At 38.4% G+C, this 12,077-nt stretch overlaps 1 pseudogene; it reads left to right on the top strand.

The window, feature by feature from the left end:
* Window positions 1-3,494: 3,494 nt before the first annotated feature.
* On the top strand, window positions 3,495-4,400 carry LOC109573146 (monocyte to macrophage differentiation factor-like; annotated as a pseudogene).
* Window positions 4,401-12,077: the final 7,677 nt, after the last annotated feature.

Genomic DNA, 12,077 nt, shown 5'->3' with positions numbered 1-12,077 from the left:
AATTTACCTTGATTCATGGACCTAACATTCCAGGTTGGAGTATGCAATATTGTTATTTACAGCATTAGCCTTTACTTCCATCACCAGTCACATCCATATCTAGGTGTTGTTTTTGTTTCAGCTTCATCTTTTCATTGTTTCTGGAGTTATTTTTTCACTCTTCTCCAGTAGCTTACTGGTCACCTTCCAACTTTGAGGATTTCATCTTTCAGTGTCCTATCTTTTTGCCTTTTCATACTGTTAAGGGTGTTCTCAAGAAAATAATACTGAAGTGGTTTGCCATTCCCTTCTCCAGTGGAACATGTTTTGTCGGAACTCTCCACCATGACACATCCTTCTTAAGGCATGGCTCATAGTTTCATTGAGTTAGACAAGGCTGTGGTCCATGTGACCAGTTTGATTAGTTTTCTGGAATTGTGATTTTGATTCTTTCTGTATTCCCTTTGATGGATAAGGATACGAGGCATATGGAAGCTTCCTGATGGAAAACACTGACTGTCTCTTGTCCTGGGTCTTATTCTCATGGGCAGGGCCATGGGCAGTAAATCTTTAATCCAATTTTCTGTTGATGGGTGTGCTGTGTTCTCTCCCTGTTATTTGGCCTGAGTCCAAACTATGGTATGGGGAGTCACAGTAAGAGACCTCCTTCACAAGGGCTTATGCATGCACTGTTGTATTCAATGCTCCAACCCTGCAGCAGGCTGCTGTCAACTCTTGCCTCTGCTGGAGACTACTGGACACTCACAGGCAAATCCGGTTCAGTCTCTTGTGGGGACACTGCTCCTTTCTCCTGGTGCACACAAGGTTTTGTTTTTGGCCTCCAAGAGTCTGTTTCCCCAATCTTGTGGAAGTTCTGTGGAAGTTCAAATCTCACTGGGCTTTAAAGTCAAATTCTGTGTTCCCTTTGCCAGATCTCCAGGTTAGTAAATCTGTTGTGGGTCCTAGAACTTTCTTAACAGTGCGAAAATTTCTTTGGTATAACTGTTCTGCAGTTTGTGGGTCATCTGCTCAGTAGCTCTATGGTGGGGCTAATGGCAACCTTCTCCAAGAGGGCTTATGCCACACACTGTGTGCCCCAGGTCCTCTGCAGCCAGAGCCACTGTTCCCGTGCCAGGCCACTGTTGACACATGCCTCTCCATGACACATGCAAAAGCAGGTCTGGCTCAGTCTCTATGGGGTCTCTGGGTCCTGGAGTATGCAAGGCTTTGTTTGAGCCCTCTGAGCGCCTCTCAGAGTATACTTATGGGAATCTACTTCTGAGCTCTCTACTCTATCTCATAGGTTGATTTGCTTATTCTTTCACCAATATTACATTGTCCTGATTACTACAAACTGTATTGATTGTCAGTTACACCTTTATAGTGAGCCTTGAAGGTTTGTAGTGCCAGTCTTTCCACTTTGCTTCTCTCCTCCAATATTGTGTCAACTATTCTGTCCTTGCCTCTACATATACACTCAAATTAATTTATCAATATCCACAAAGTCACTTAGTGAAATTTTTATTTGATTCATATTGAATCTCTAGTTTAATTTGGGAAGAACTGATGCATTGACAAATTGAGGTTTTGCATGGAAAATGTCTTATTTATGCAGGTCTTTTAGTTCTTCCATCAATTTTATAATTTTCTCATATAGATCTTGGACATATATTTTTAGATTTACACCAAAGTATTTCAGTTTTTAGGATACTAATATAAATGTTATTTGCTTTTCATTTTAAATTCTACTTCTTTGTTGTTGCCATATAAAAGCTGACTGAGTTTTGTATATTAAACTTATATTCTGCAATCTTTCTATAAATACTTACTAATTTCTCAATTTTCAAATATTATTTTTGGATTTTCTTTTTTTTTTTATTTTCTTATATTTTATTTTTTAACTTTACAATATTGTATTGGTTTTTCCATACATCAACATGAATACACCACAGGAATACACGTGTTCCCCATCCTGAACCCTCCTCCCTCCTCCCTCCCTGTACCATCCCTCTGGGTTGTCCCAGTGCACCAGCCCCAAGCATCCAATATTGTGCATCAAACCTGGACTGGTGACTCGTTTCATATATGATATTATACATGTTTCAATGCCATTCTCCAAAATCATACCACCCTCTCCCTCTCCCACAGAGTCCAAAAGACTGTTCTATATTTTTGGAATTTCTACAAGAAGTAGTCATATTGCATTTGCAATAATACAGTTGTATTTATTCCTCCTAAATTTGTATACTTTTATTTCCTTTTCTCGCATCATTGCATTGCTAGAACTTCCAGTATAATAATGAAGTGATGAGAGTGGATATTCCTACCTTGTTCAGACCTTATCAATAAAGCTTATCATTTCTCAACGTTAAGTATGATGGTAGCCAAGGGTTTTCATGTAGATGTTCTTTATCAGGTTGAGGAAACCCCTTCAATTCATAATTTGGTTAAAGTTCTTTATCATAAAAGGTGCAGAATTTTCTAAACTACTTGTTCTGCATCTGTTATAATTACTTTATTTTTATTCCTTAGTCTGATATGATGGATTGCATTAATTGGCTTTCTAATGTTGAACCAGCCTTGCATAACTTGAATAAATCTCACTTTGTTGTGGTAAATAGTCTTTTGGAACATTGTTGGATTTGACTTGTTAATATGTTGCTTAGAGTTTTTGCATTTATGTTCATGAGATATTTTGGTCTATGCATGTGTGTGCTAAGTCACTTCTTCAGTTCAGTTGCTCAGTCATGTCTGACTCTTTTTGACCCCACCGACTACAGCACTCCAGACTTCCCTGTTCATCACCAAATACCAAAGCTTGCTCAAACTCATGTCCATCGATGCCATCCAACCATCACATCCTCTGTCATCCCCTACTCCTCCTTCCTTCAACCTTTCCCAACATCAGGGTCTTTTCCAGTGAGTCAGTTATTCCCATCAAGTGGCCAAAGTATTGGAGACTCAGCTTCAGCATCAGTCCTTCCAATGAATATTCAGGACTGATTTCCTTTGGGATTGACTAGTTGGATCTCCTTGCAGTCCAAGGGACTCTCAAGAATCTTCTCCAACACCACAGTTCAAAAGCATCAATTCTTTGGTGCTTAGCTTTCTTTATAGGGCAACTCTCACATCCATATATGACTACTTGAAAAAACCATAGCTTTGACTAGACAGACATTTGTTAGCAAAGTAATGTCTCTGCTTTTTAATATGCTCTTTAGATTTGTCATAGCTTTTCTTCAGTCGTGTATAACTTTTTGTGACCCTATTGAGTGTAGTCCATCAGACTCCTCTGTCCATATGATTCTCCAGGCAAGAATACTGGAGTGGGGCGCCTGGTCTAGCTCTGGCCCTGTCCCGATCACCCAGCCTAGCCCACTCTGCTCCTGCACCGTTGAGTGGTCCCTGAGGCACACAGCAGCCTCTGGAGCAACTCCAGTTCATGAGGGTCGCCTGCCTGGCCATTGGCACTGATGAAACAGAACTCTCTGCCCCAGAGGAGGAGAGGAGGATCAATGAGGTTTCAGAATCGATTCCAGCAGTTCATGAATCACTGGGCCCAGCCAAAGGCCGCTACAAGCCAACAGGTTACAAACATGCTGCTAACTGTTACACACATGCATTCCTCATTGCTCCGGCCATTGTGGGCAGTACCCTCCTTCACCAGCTATCTGATGACTGCTGGGAAAAGATAACAACTTGGATTTATGGAATGGACCTCTGTGCCTTCTTCATCATTTCCACAGATTTCACATCATGTCATGGAAAAAGAGCCACTTAAGGACAGTAGAGCATTGCTTTTACATGTATTATAGAATGGTTATCTATTTCTTCATTGCTGAATCTTACACTCCATGGGTAAATCTCCATGCACTTGGATCCCTGGCATCTCATATGCATTGGTTTATTTGGCTCATGGCAGCTGGAGGAACCATTTATGTATTTCTCTACCATGAAAAACCTTCTGATATAAACCAAACCCATATTCTTCCCTAGTTCCCTGATATGATTACTTCCTAGTGAACTTTGAGTACAAAACACTAAGAACAAGATGCATCACCCTTGGTCATTGAGTTTGGCAGGTATAAGGTCGTTGAGCTCTTTATCTATCCCATGATGGGGTTTTCTCCAGCCTTGGTGGTAACATCAATGGACAACACCAATGGACTTCACAAACTTGCTGGTGGGGTTTAATCTTTTGCCTGGGAGTTGTGTTCTTCAAGAATGATGGCATCATTCCATTTCCACATGCCATCTGGCACCTGTTCATGGCCATGGCAGCTGCAGTGCATTACTATGCCATTTGGAAATATCTTTACCTAAGTTCTACTGACTTTATGTGACATTTATGGCCAATCCTCAACTGGTCTCCAAACCAATATTATTTCAATTATGGCACTCAGGAGTGGGATAAGAGCTGAAAATTGCACAGGGGAAGAAAAGAAAACAACAGTACTGACTTTCTTTATATCTTTTGAATATAATTACTGTGAAAGTGTGAAAGCTGTGTTCTGGAATTTTCCCCCTCACAGAAAGTAAATAAGGTAATGACTTAGCTATTCATTCCATTTCATTATCATGAAAGACTCTGGAGAGACTTGGCCAACTGAAGTTTACAAACAAGAATTTTGTATTTTAATTTTACAGATTTTACTACATGATTTTTCTAAATTATTAGATCAGATTGTAAAAGTCAGTGCAATAACAAAACTTCCTTTTTAAGAGAAAATATTTATATCACTTTCCCACTAGCTGTGTAAAGAATCATTGACAGAACTTACACTACTTTTCACTATGTTTCATCTTAGCATGCATGGTTATTTTTTAAATAGGAACTTCAGTTTTTTGTAAATTAAAAAAAAATACTTCATTGAAGCGCGTTTCTGTGGTTTTTCATTCATGTGAATTTTTGCAGCAATCTGTCAACATTCCACAAATGAACAAACACTATACCTCTTCTCTGATAATTTTACTAAGCATGGAGAAATCGCCAATTTTTAAAAACTCGAAGTTTTCCAAAACTTTCCTGCCAACCTCTGACTCTGAATTCCATGCTGCTTTGGGCCATATATTTGACCTAGTTTGGTTTTCCAGCAATAGAAAAGTATTTTGATATCACTAACTTTTCAAAAGATTGACTTTTTTCTCTATGTCTTTTCCATGTCTTCTTCAAGGTCTTTTCCCACAGAGGATGAGTATCCAGTCTGTATTAAGACAGGATTGCTGGCTTGGCCATCCACGGAACAATTCTGAAGAGTGTTATGAATTACAGTGAATAGTGGTCATGCCTGTCTGGTGCCCAGTGGTTTTAGCTTTATGTTATCAGTTTGATAGTCATTTTAAGTTGTGGAACTAAATGCATAAATTCACATTTCTACCTTTCCTTTGCATCTCCTGATACACTTTTTTATCATAGAAAAGTATTTAAAGCACTGTTTGACAAACTCAAGTGTCTATTGTCCATCAGTTATATCCTGGTTCAGTGGAGTGATATTTAATATATTGTTTTTGGTTTTCCTTCAATGACTTATATTAACATATTAGTTGCTTTTTGGTTAATCTCCTGTTGGTGCTTTAATAAATAACCTTGTATTTAACTGGTGCTGATATTGCCTATTTTCTAGTGATAAATTTGATCATTGGAAATGTTAGTTTGACATATTGAATTCAGTTCATTGAAATTTTCTACTGATGTAGCTTTAAAGGAGGGCTTATTTTGTGTGTACATGTTTAGAATTCTGACTTTGGTAAGTTATACGGGAATGAGGAACAGAAGAACTGCCTTTTGCTAATGAATTCTTCAACAGGCAAAAGTGAAAGTGATAGTTATTCAGTCGTGTCTGACTCTTTGCAACCCCAAATAAGCAAGGTACCCAGTGAAAACACCAACCAGACCATCCCTTCTGCATGGTTCTGAACATCTGGATGCCTCTTGTTTTACTGTGTATATTTAATTTTAAGTATATTAACTTTTGTGGATTCATTTGAAGTCTGCTCAAAAGTACCATTGTCAAAACCACTAAAGTGTAGGTAAAATTTTGTGCTGTAGACTAAAATAAAATTGTTACTTGGACTTGCTAAAAAAGAAAAAAAAGAATACTGGAGTGGGTTGCCTGTCCTCCTCCAGGGAGTCTTCCACACCAGGGATCAAACCTGGGTCTCTTATGTTTCCTGCAGTGGCAGATGGGTTCTTTACCACTAGAACCACCTGGGAAACCCATATTGATCTATGTGCACATTCATTCAGTCGTGTCCAACTCTGTGACCACCCAGACTATAGCCTATCAGGCTGCTCCACCAGGCAGGAATACAGGAGTGGGTTGCCATTTCCATCTCCAATATTGATCTATAGTTGTGCTTTTTTTTTTTTTTTTTTTCAATGTCTTTGAATGATTTTAGTGTTAGGGTAATGCTGGCCTGAAAGTTTGGGTTAAGAAGTATTGCCTTTGCTTCAGCTTCTGGAAGATATTAAAAAATTGCTATATATTTTTCTTAAATGTTTGGTGCAGTTTACTGGTGACCCTTCATACCACAGCCAGCACTGCTGCTGCTGCTGCTGCTGCTGCTGCTAAGTCGCTTCAGTCGTGTCCATCTCTGTGCAACCCCATAGACGGCAGCCCACCAGGCTCCCCCATCCCTGGGATTCTCCAGGCAAGAACACTGGAGTGGGTTGCCACTTCCTTCTCCAATGCATGAAAGTGAAAAGTCAAAATGAAGTCACTCAGTCGTGTCCGACTCCATGGACTGCAGCCTACCAGGCTCCTCTGTCCATGGGATTTTCCAGGCAAGAGTACTGGAGTGGGGTGCCATTGCCTTCTCCAACAGCCAGCACAGTGGGTAAGAAAGACCTGAAATGGGATGAGAGCATAATGAAAAAAACAGAAACATATAACTTGTTGAGCAGGGAGTCAGAGGGCCCTCCTTCTCTCCATAGCAGGAAGATAAAATGGCTCCTGTCAGCCCACAGTTTTATTGGCAGAAGTCACATGAGATCATTAGGGAATAGCTATACTGGGGAGTCTGATTAGCACACTTTAAAGAGGGAGTAAAGTTAAAGTTCTGCTGTTGATCAGGAACATCTTGTTTTGTTTCCATGGGGACAGAGGCAGGGGTAGGCAGTGAAACAGAGCAGAGAGCACATCCAGCCCCAAAAACGTCCATTTGGCATGCTTACCAGGACAAAAAAAAGGGCACAGCTTGCCACATGCTCAAGTCATGGGGCAGGTTCTTGTCTCTGCTCAGCCAGGCTGCAATATCTCACCCTTTTTTTTTTTTTTAACTTTTTTTTTTAAATTTTATTTTATTTTAAAACTTTACATAATTGTATTATTTTTGCCAAATATCAAAATGAATCCGCAACAGGTATACATGTGTTCCCCATCCTGAACCCTCCTCCCTCCTCCCTCCTCCCTCCCCATACCATCCCTATGGGTGGTCTCAGTGCACTAGCCCTGAGCATCCAGTATCGTGCATCGAACCTGGACTGGCAACTCGTTTCTTACATGATATTTTACATGTTTAAATTTCATTCTCCCAAATCTTCCCACCCTCTCCCTCTCCCACAGAGTCCATAAGACTGTTCTATACATCAGTGTCTCTTTTGCTGTCTCATACACCGGGTTATTGTTACCATCTTTCTAAATTCCATATATATGCGTTAGTATACTGTATTGGTGTTTTTCCTTCTGGCTTACTTCACTCTGTATAATAGGCTCCAGTTTCATTCACCTCATTAGAACTGATTCAAATGTATTCTTTTTAATGGCTGAGTAATACTCCATTGTGTATATGTACCACTGCTTTCTTATCCATTCATCTGCTGATGGACATCTAGGTTGCTTCCATGTCCTGGCTGTTATAAACAGTGCTGCGATGAACACTGGGGTACACGTGTCTCTTTCCCTTCTGGTTTCCTCAGTGTGTATGCCCAGCAGTGGGATTGCTGGATCATAAGGCAATTCTATTTCCAGTTTTTTAAGTAATCTCCACACTGTTCTCCATAGTGGCTGTACTAGTTTGCATTCCCACCAACAGTGTAAGAGGGTTCCCTTTTCTCCACACCCTCTCCAGCATTTATTATTTGTAGACTTTTGGATCACAGCCATTCTGACTGGTGTGAAATGGTACCTCATAGTGGTTTTGATTTACATTTCTCTGATAATAAGTGATGTTGAGCATCTTTTCATGTGTTTGTTAGTCCTCTGTTTGTCTTCTTTGGAGAAATGTCTGTTTAGTTCTTTGGCCTATTTTTTGATTGGGTCATTTATTTTTCTGGAGTTGAGCTGTAGGAGTTACCTGTATATTTTTGAGATTAGTTGCTTGTCAGATGCTTCATTTGCTATTATTTTCTCCCATTCTGAAGGCTGTCTTTTCACCTTGCTAATAGTTTCCTTTGATGTGCAGAAGCTTTTAATTTTTAATTAGGTCCCATTTGTTTATTTTTGCTTTTATTTCCAATATTCTGGGAGGTGGGTCATAGAGGATCCTGCTGTGATGTATGTCAGAGAGTGTTTTGCCTATGTTCTCCTCTAGGAGTTTTATCGTTTCTGGTCTTACGTTTAGATCTTTAATCCATTTTGAGTTTACTTTTGTGTATGGTGTTAGAAAGTGTTCTAGTTTCATTCTTTTACAAGTGGTTGACCAGATTTCCCAGCACCACTTGTTAAAGAGATTGTCTTTAGCCCATTGTATATTCTTGCCTCCTTTGTCAAAGATAAGGTGTCCATATGTGTGTGGATTTATCTCTGGGCTTTCTATTTAGTTCCATTGATCTATATTTCTGTCTTTGTGCCAGTACCATACTGTCTTGATAATTGTGGTTTGTAGTAGAGCCTGAAGTCAGGTAGGTTGATTCCTCCAGTTCCATTCTTCTTTCTCAAGATCGCTTTGGCTATTCAAGGTTTTTTGTATTTCCATACAAATTGTGAAATTATTTGTTCTAGCTCTGTGAAGAATACTGTTGGTAGCTTGATAGGGATTGCATTGAATCTATAAATTGCTTTGGGTAGTATACTCATTTTCACTATATTGATTCTTCCAATCCATGAACATGGTATATTTCTCCATCTATTAGTGTCCTCTTTGATTTCTTTCACCAGTGTTTTATAGTTTTCTATATATAGGTCTTTAGTTTCTTTAGGTAGATATATTCCTAAGTATTTTATTCTTTCCGTTGCAATGGTGAATGGAATTGTTTCCTTAATTTCTCTTTCTGTTTTCTCATTGTTAGTGTATAGGAATGCAAGTGATTTCTGTGTGTTGATTTTATATCCTGCAACTTTACTATAATCATTGATTAGTTCTAGTAATTTTCTGGTGGAGTCTTTAGGGTTTTCTATGTAGAGGATCATGTCATCTGCAAATAGTGAGAGTTTTACTTCTTCTTTTCCAATTTGGACTCCTTTTATTTCTTTTTCTGCTCTGATTGCTGTGGCCAAAACTTCCAAAACTATGTTGAATAGTAATGGTGAAAGTGGGCACCCTTGTCTTGTTCCTGACTTTAGAGGAAATGCTTTCAATTTTTCACCATTGAGGATAATGTTTGCTGTGGGTTTGTCATATATAGCTTTTATTATGTTGAGGTATGTTCCTTCTATTCCTGCTTTCTGGAGAGTTTTTATCATAAATGGGTGTTGAATTTTGTCAAAGGCTTTCTCTGCATCTATTGAGATAATCATATGGTTTTTATTTTTCAATTTGTTAATGTGGTGTATTACATTGATTGATTTGAGGATATTGAAGAATCCTTGCATCCCTGGGATAAAGCCCACTTGGTCATGGTGTATGATCTTTTTAATGTGTTGTTGGATTCTGATTGCTAGAATTTTGTTAAGGATTTTTGCATCTATGTTCATCAGTGATATTGGCCTGTAGTTTTTTTTGTGGGATCTTTGTCAGGTTTTGGTATTAGGGTGATGGTGGCCTCATAGAATGAGTTTGGAAGTTTACCTTCCTCTGCAATTTTCTGGAAGAGTTTGAGTAGGATAGGTGTTAGCTCTTCTCTAAATTTTTGGTAGAATTCAGCTGTGAAGCCGTCTGGACCTGGGCTTTTGTTTGCTGGAAGATTTTTGATTACAGTTTCAATTTCCATGCTTGTGATGGGTCTATTAAGATTTTCTATTTCTTCCTGGTCGAGTTTTGGAAAGTTGTACTTTTCTAAGAATTTGTCCATTTCTTCCACGTTGTCCATTTTATTGGCATATAATTGTTGATAGTAGTCTCTTATGATCCTTTGTATTTCTGTGTTGTCTGTTGTGATCTCTCCATTTTCGTTTCTAATTTTGTTGATTTGATTTTTCTCCCTTTGTTTCTTGATGAGTCTGGCTAATGGTTTGTCAATTTTATTTATCCTTTCAAAGAACCAGCTTTTGGTTTTGTTGATTTTTGCTATGGTCTCTTTTGTTTCTTTTGCATTTATTTCTGCTCTAATTTTTAAGATTTCTTTCCTTTTACTAACCCTGGGGTTCTTCATTTCTTCCTTTTCTAGTTGCTTTAGGTGTAGAGTTAGGTTATTTAATTGACTTTTTTCTTGTTTCTTGAGGTGTGCCTGTATTGCTATTAACTTTCCCCTTAGGACTGCTTTTACCGTGTCCCACAGGTTTTGGGTTGTTGTATTTTCATTTTCATTAGTTTCTATGCAAATTTTGAATTCTTTTTTGATTTCTTCTGTGATTTATTGGTTATTAAGCAGCGTGTTGTTCAGCCTCCATATGTTGGAATTTTTAATAGTTTTTCTCCTGTAATTGAGATCTAATCTTACTGCATTGTGGTCAGAAAAGATGCTTGGAATGATTTCTATTTTTTTTTGAATTTACCAAGGCTAGCTTTATGGCCCAGGATGTGATCTATCCTGGAGAAGGTTCCATGTGCACTTGAGAAAAAGGTGAAATTCATTGTTTTGGGATGACATGTCCTATAGATATCAATTAGGTCTAACTGATCTATTGTATCGTTTAAAGTTTGTGTTTCCTTGTTAATTTTCTGTTTAGTTGATCTATCCATAGGTGTGAGTGGGGTATTAAAGTCTCCCACTATTATTGTGTTATTGTTAATTTCTCTTTTCATACTTGTTAGCATTTGTCTTACATACTGCGGTGCTCCCGTGTTGGGTGCATATATATTTATAATTGTTAAATCTTCTTCTTGGATTGATCCTTTGATCATTATATAGTGACCTTCGTCTCTTTTCACAGCCTTTGTTTTAAAGTCTATTTTATCTGATATGAGTATTGCTCCTCCTGCTTTCTTTTGGTCCCTATTTTCATGGAAAATCTTTTTCTAGCCCTTCACTTTCAGTCTGTATGTGTCCCCTGTTTTGAGGTGGGTCTCCTGTAGAAAACATATGTAGGGGTCTTGTTTTTGTATCCATTCAGCCAGTCTTTGTCTTTTGGTTGGGGCATTCAACCCATTTACGTTTAAGGTAATTACTGATAAGTATGATCCCGTTGCCATTTACTTTATTGTTTTGGGTTCGAATTTATACACCGTTTTTGTGTTTCCTATCTAGAGAATATCCTTTAATATTTGTTGGAGAGCTGGTTTGGTGGTGCAGAATTCTCTCAGCTTTTGTTTGTCTGAAAAGCTTTTGATTTCTCCTTCATACTTGAATGAGATCCTTGCTGGGTACAATAATCTGGGCTGTAGGTTATTTTCTTTCATCATTTTAAGTATGTCTTGCCATTCCCTCTTGGCTTGAAGAGTTTCTATAGAAAGATCAGCTGTTATCCTTACGGGAATTCCCTTGTGTGTTATTTGTTGTTTTTCCCTTGCTGCTTTTAATACTTGTTCTTTGTGTTTGATCTTTGTTAATTTGATTAATATGTGTCTTGGGGTGTTTCACCTTGGGTTTATCCTGTTTGGGACTCTCCGGGTTTCTTGGACTTGGGTGATTATTTCCTTCCCCATTTTAGGGAAGTTTTCAACTATTATCTCCTCAATTATTTTCTCATGGTCTTTCTTTTTGTCTTCTTCTTCTGGAACCCCTATGATTCGAATGTTGTAGTGTTTAATATTGTCCTGGAGGTCTCTGAGATTGTCCTCATTTCTTTTAATTCGTTTTTCTTTTATCCTCTCTGATTCATTTATTTCTACCATTCTAT

Source organism: Bos indicus, chromosome 19, assembly GCF_029378745.1.
Source record: "Bos indicus isolate NIAB-ARS_2022 breed Sahiwal x Tharparkar chromosome 19, NIAB-ARS_B.indTharparkar_mat_pri_1.0, whole genome shotgun sequence".
In the NCBI taxonomy this organism is placed as follows: domain Eukaryota; kingdom Metazoa; phylum Chordata; class Mammalia; order Artiodactyla; family Bovidae; genus Bos; species Bos indicus.
Note: the sequence above shows the minus strand (reverse complement) of the source record. Positions and strands in the feature narration are given on the sequence as shown.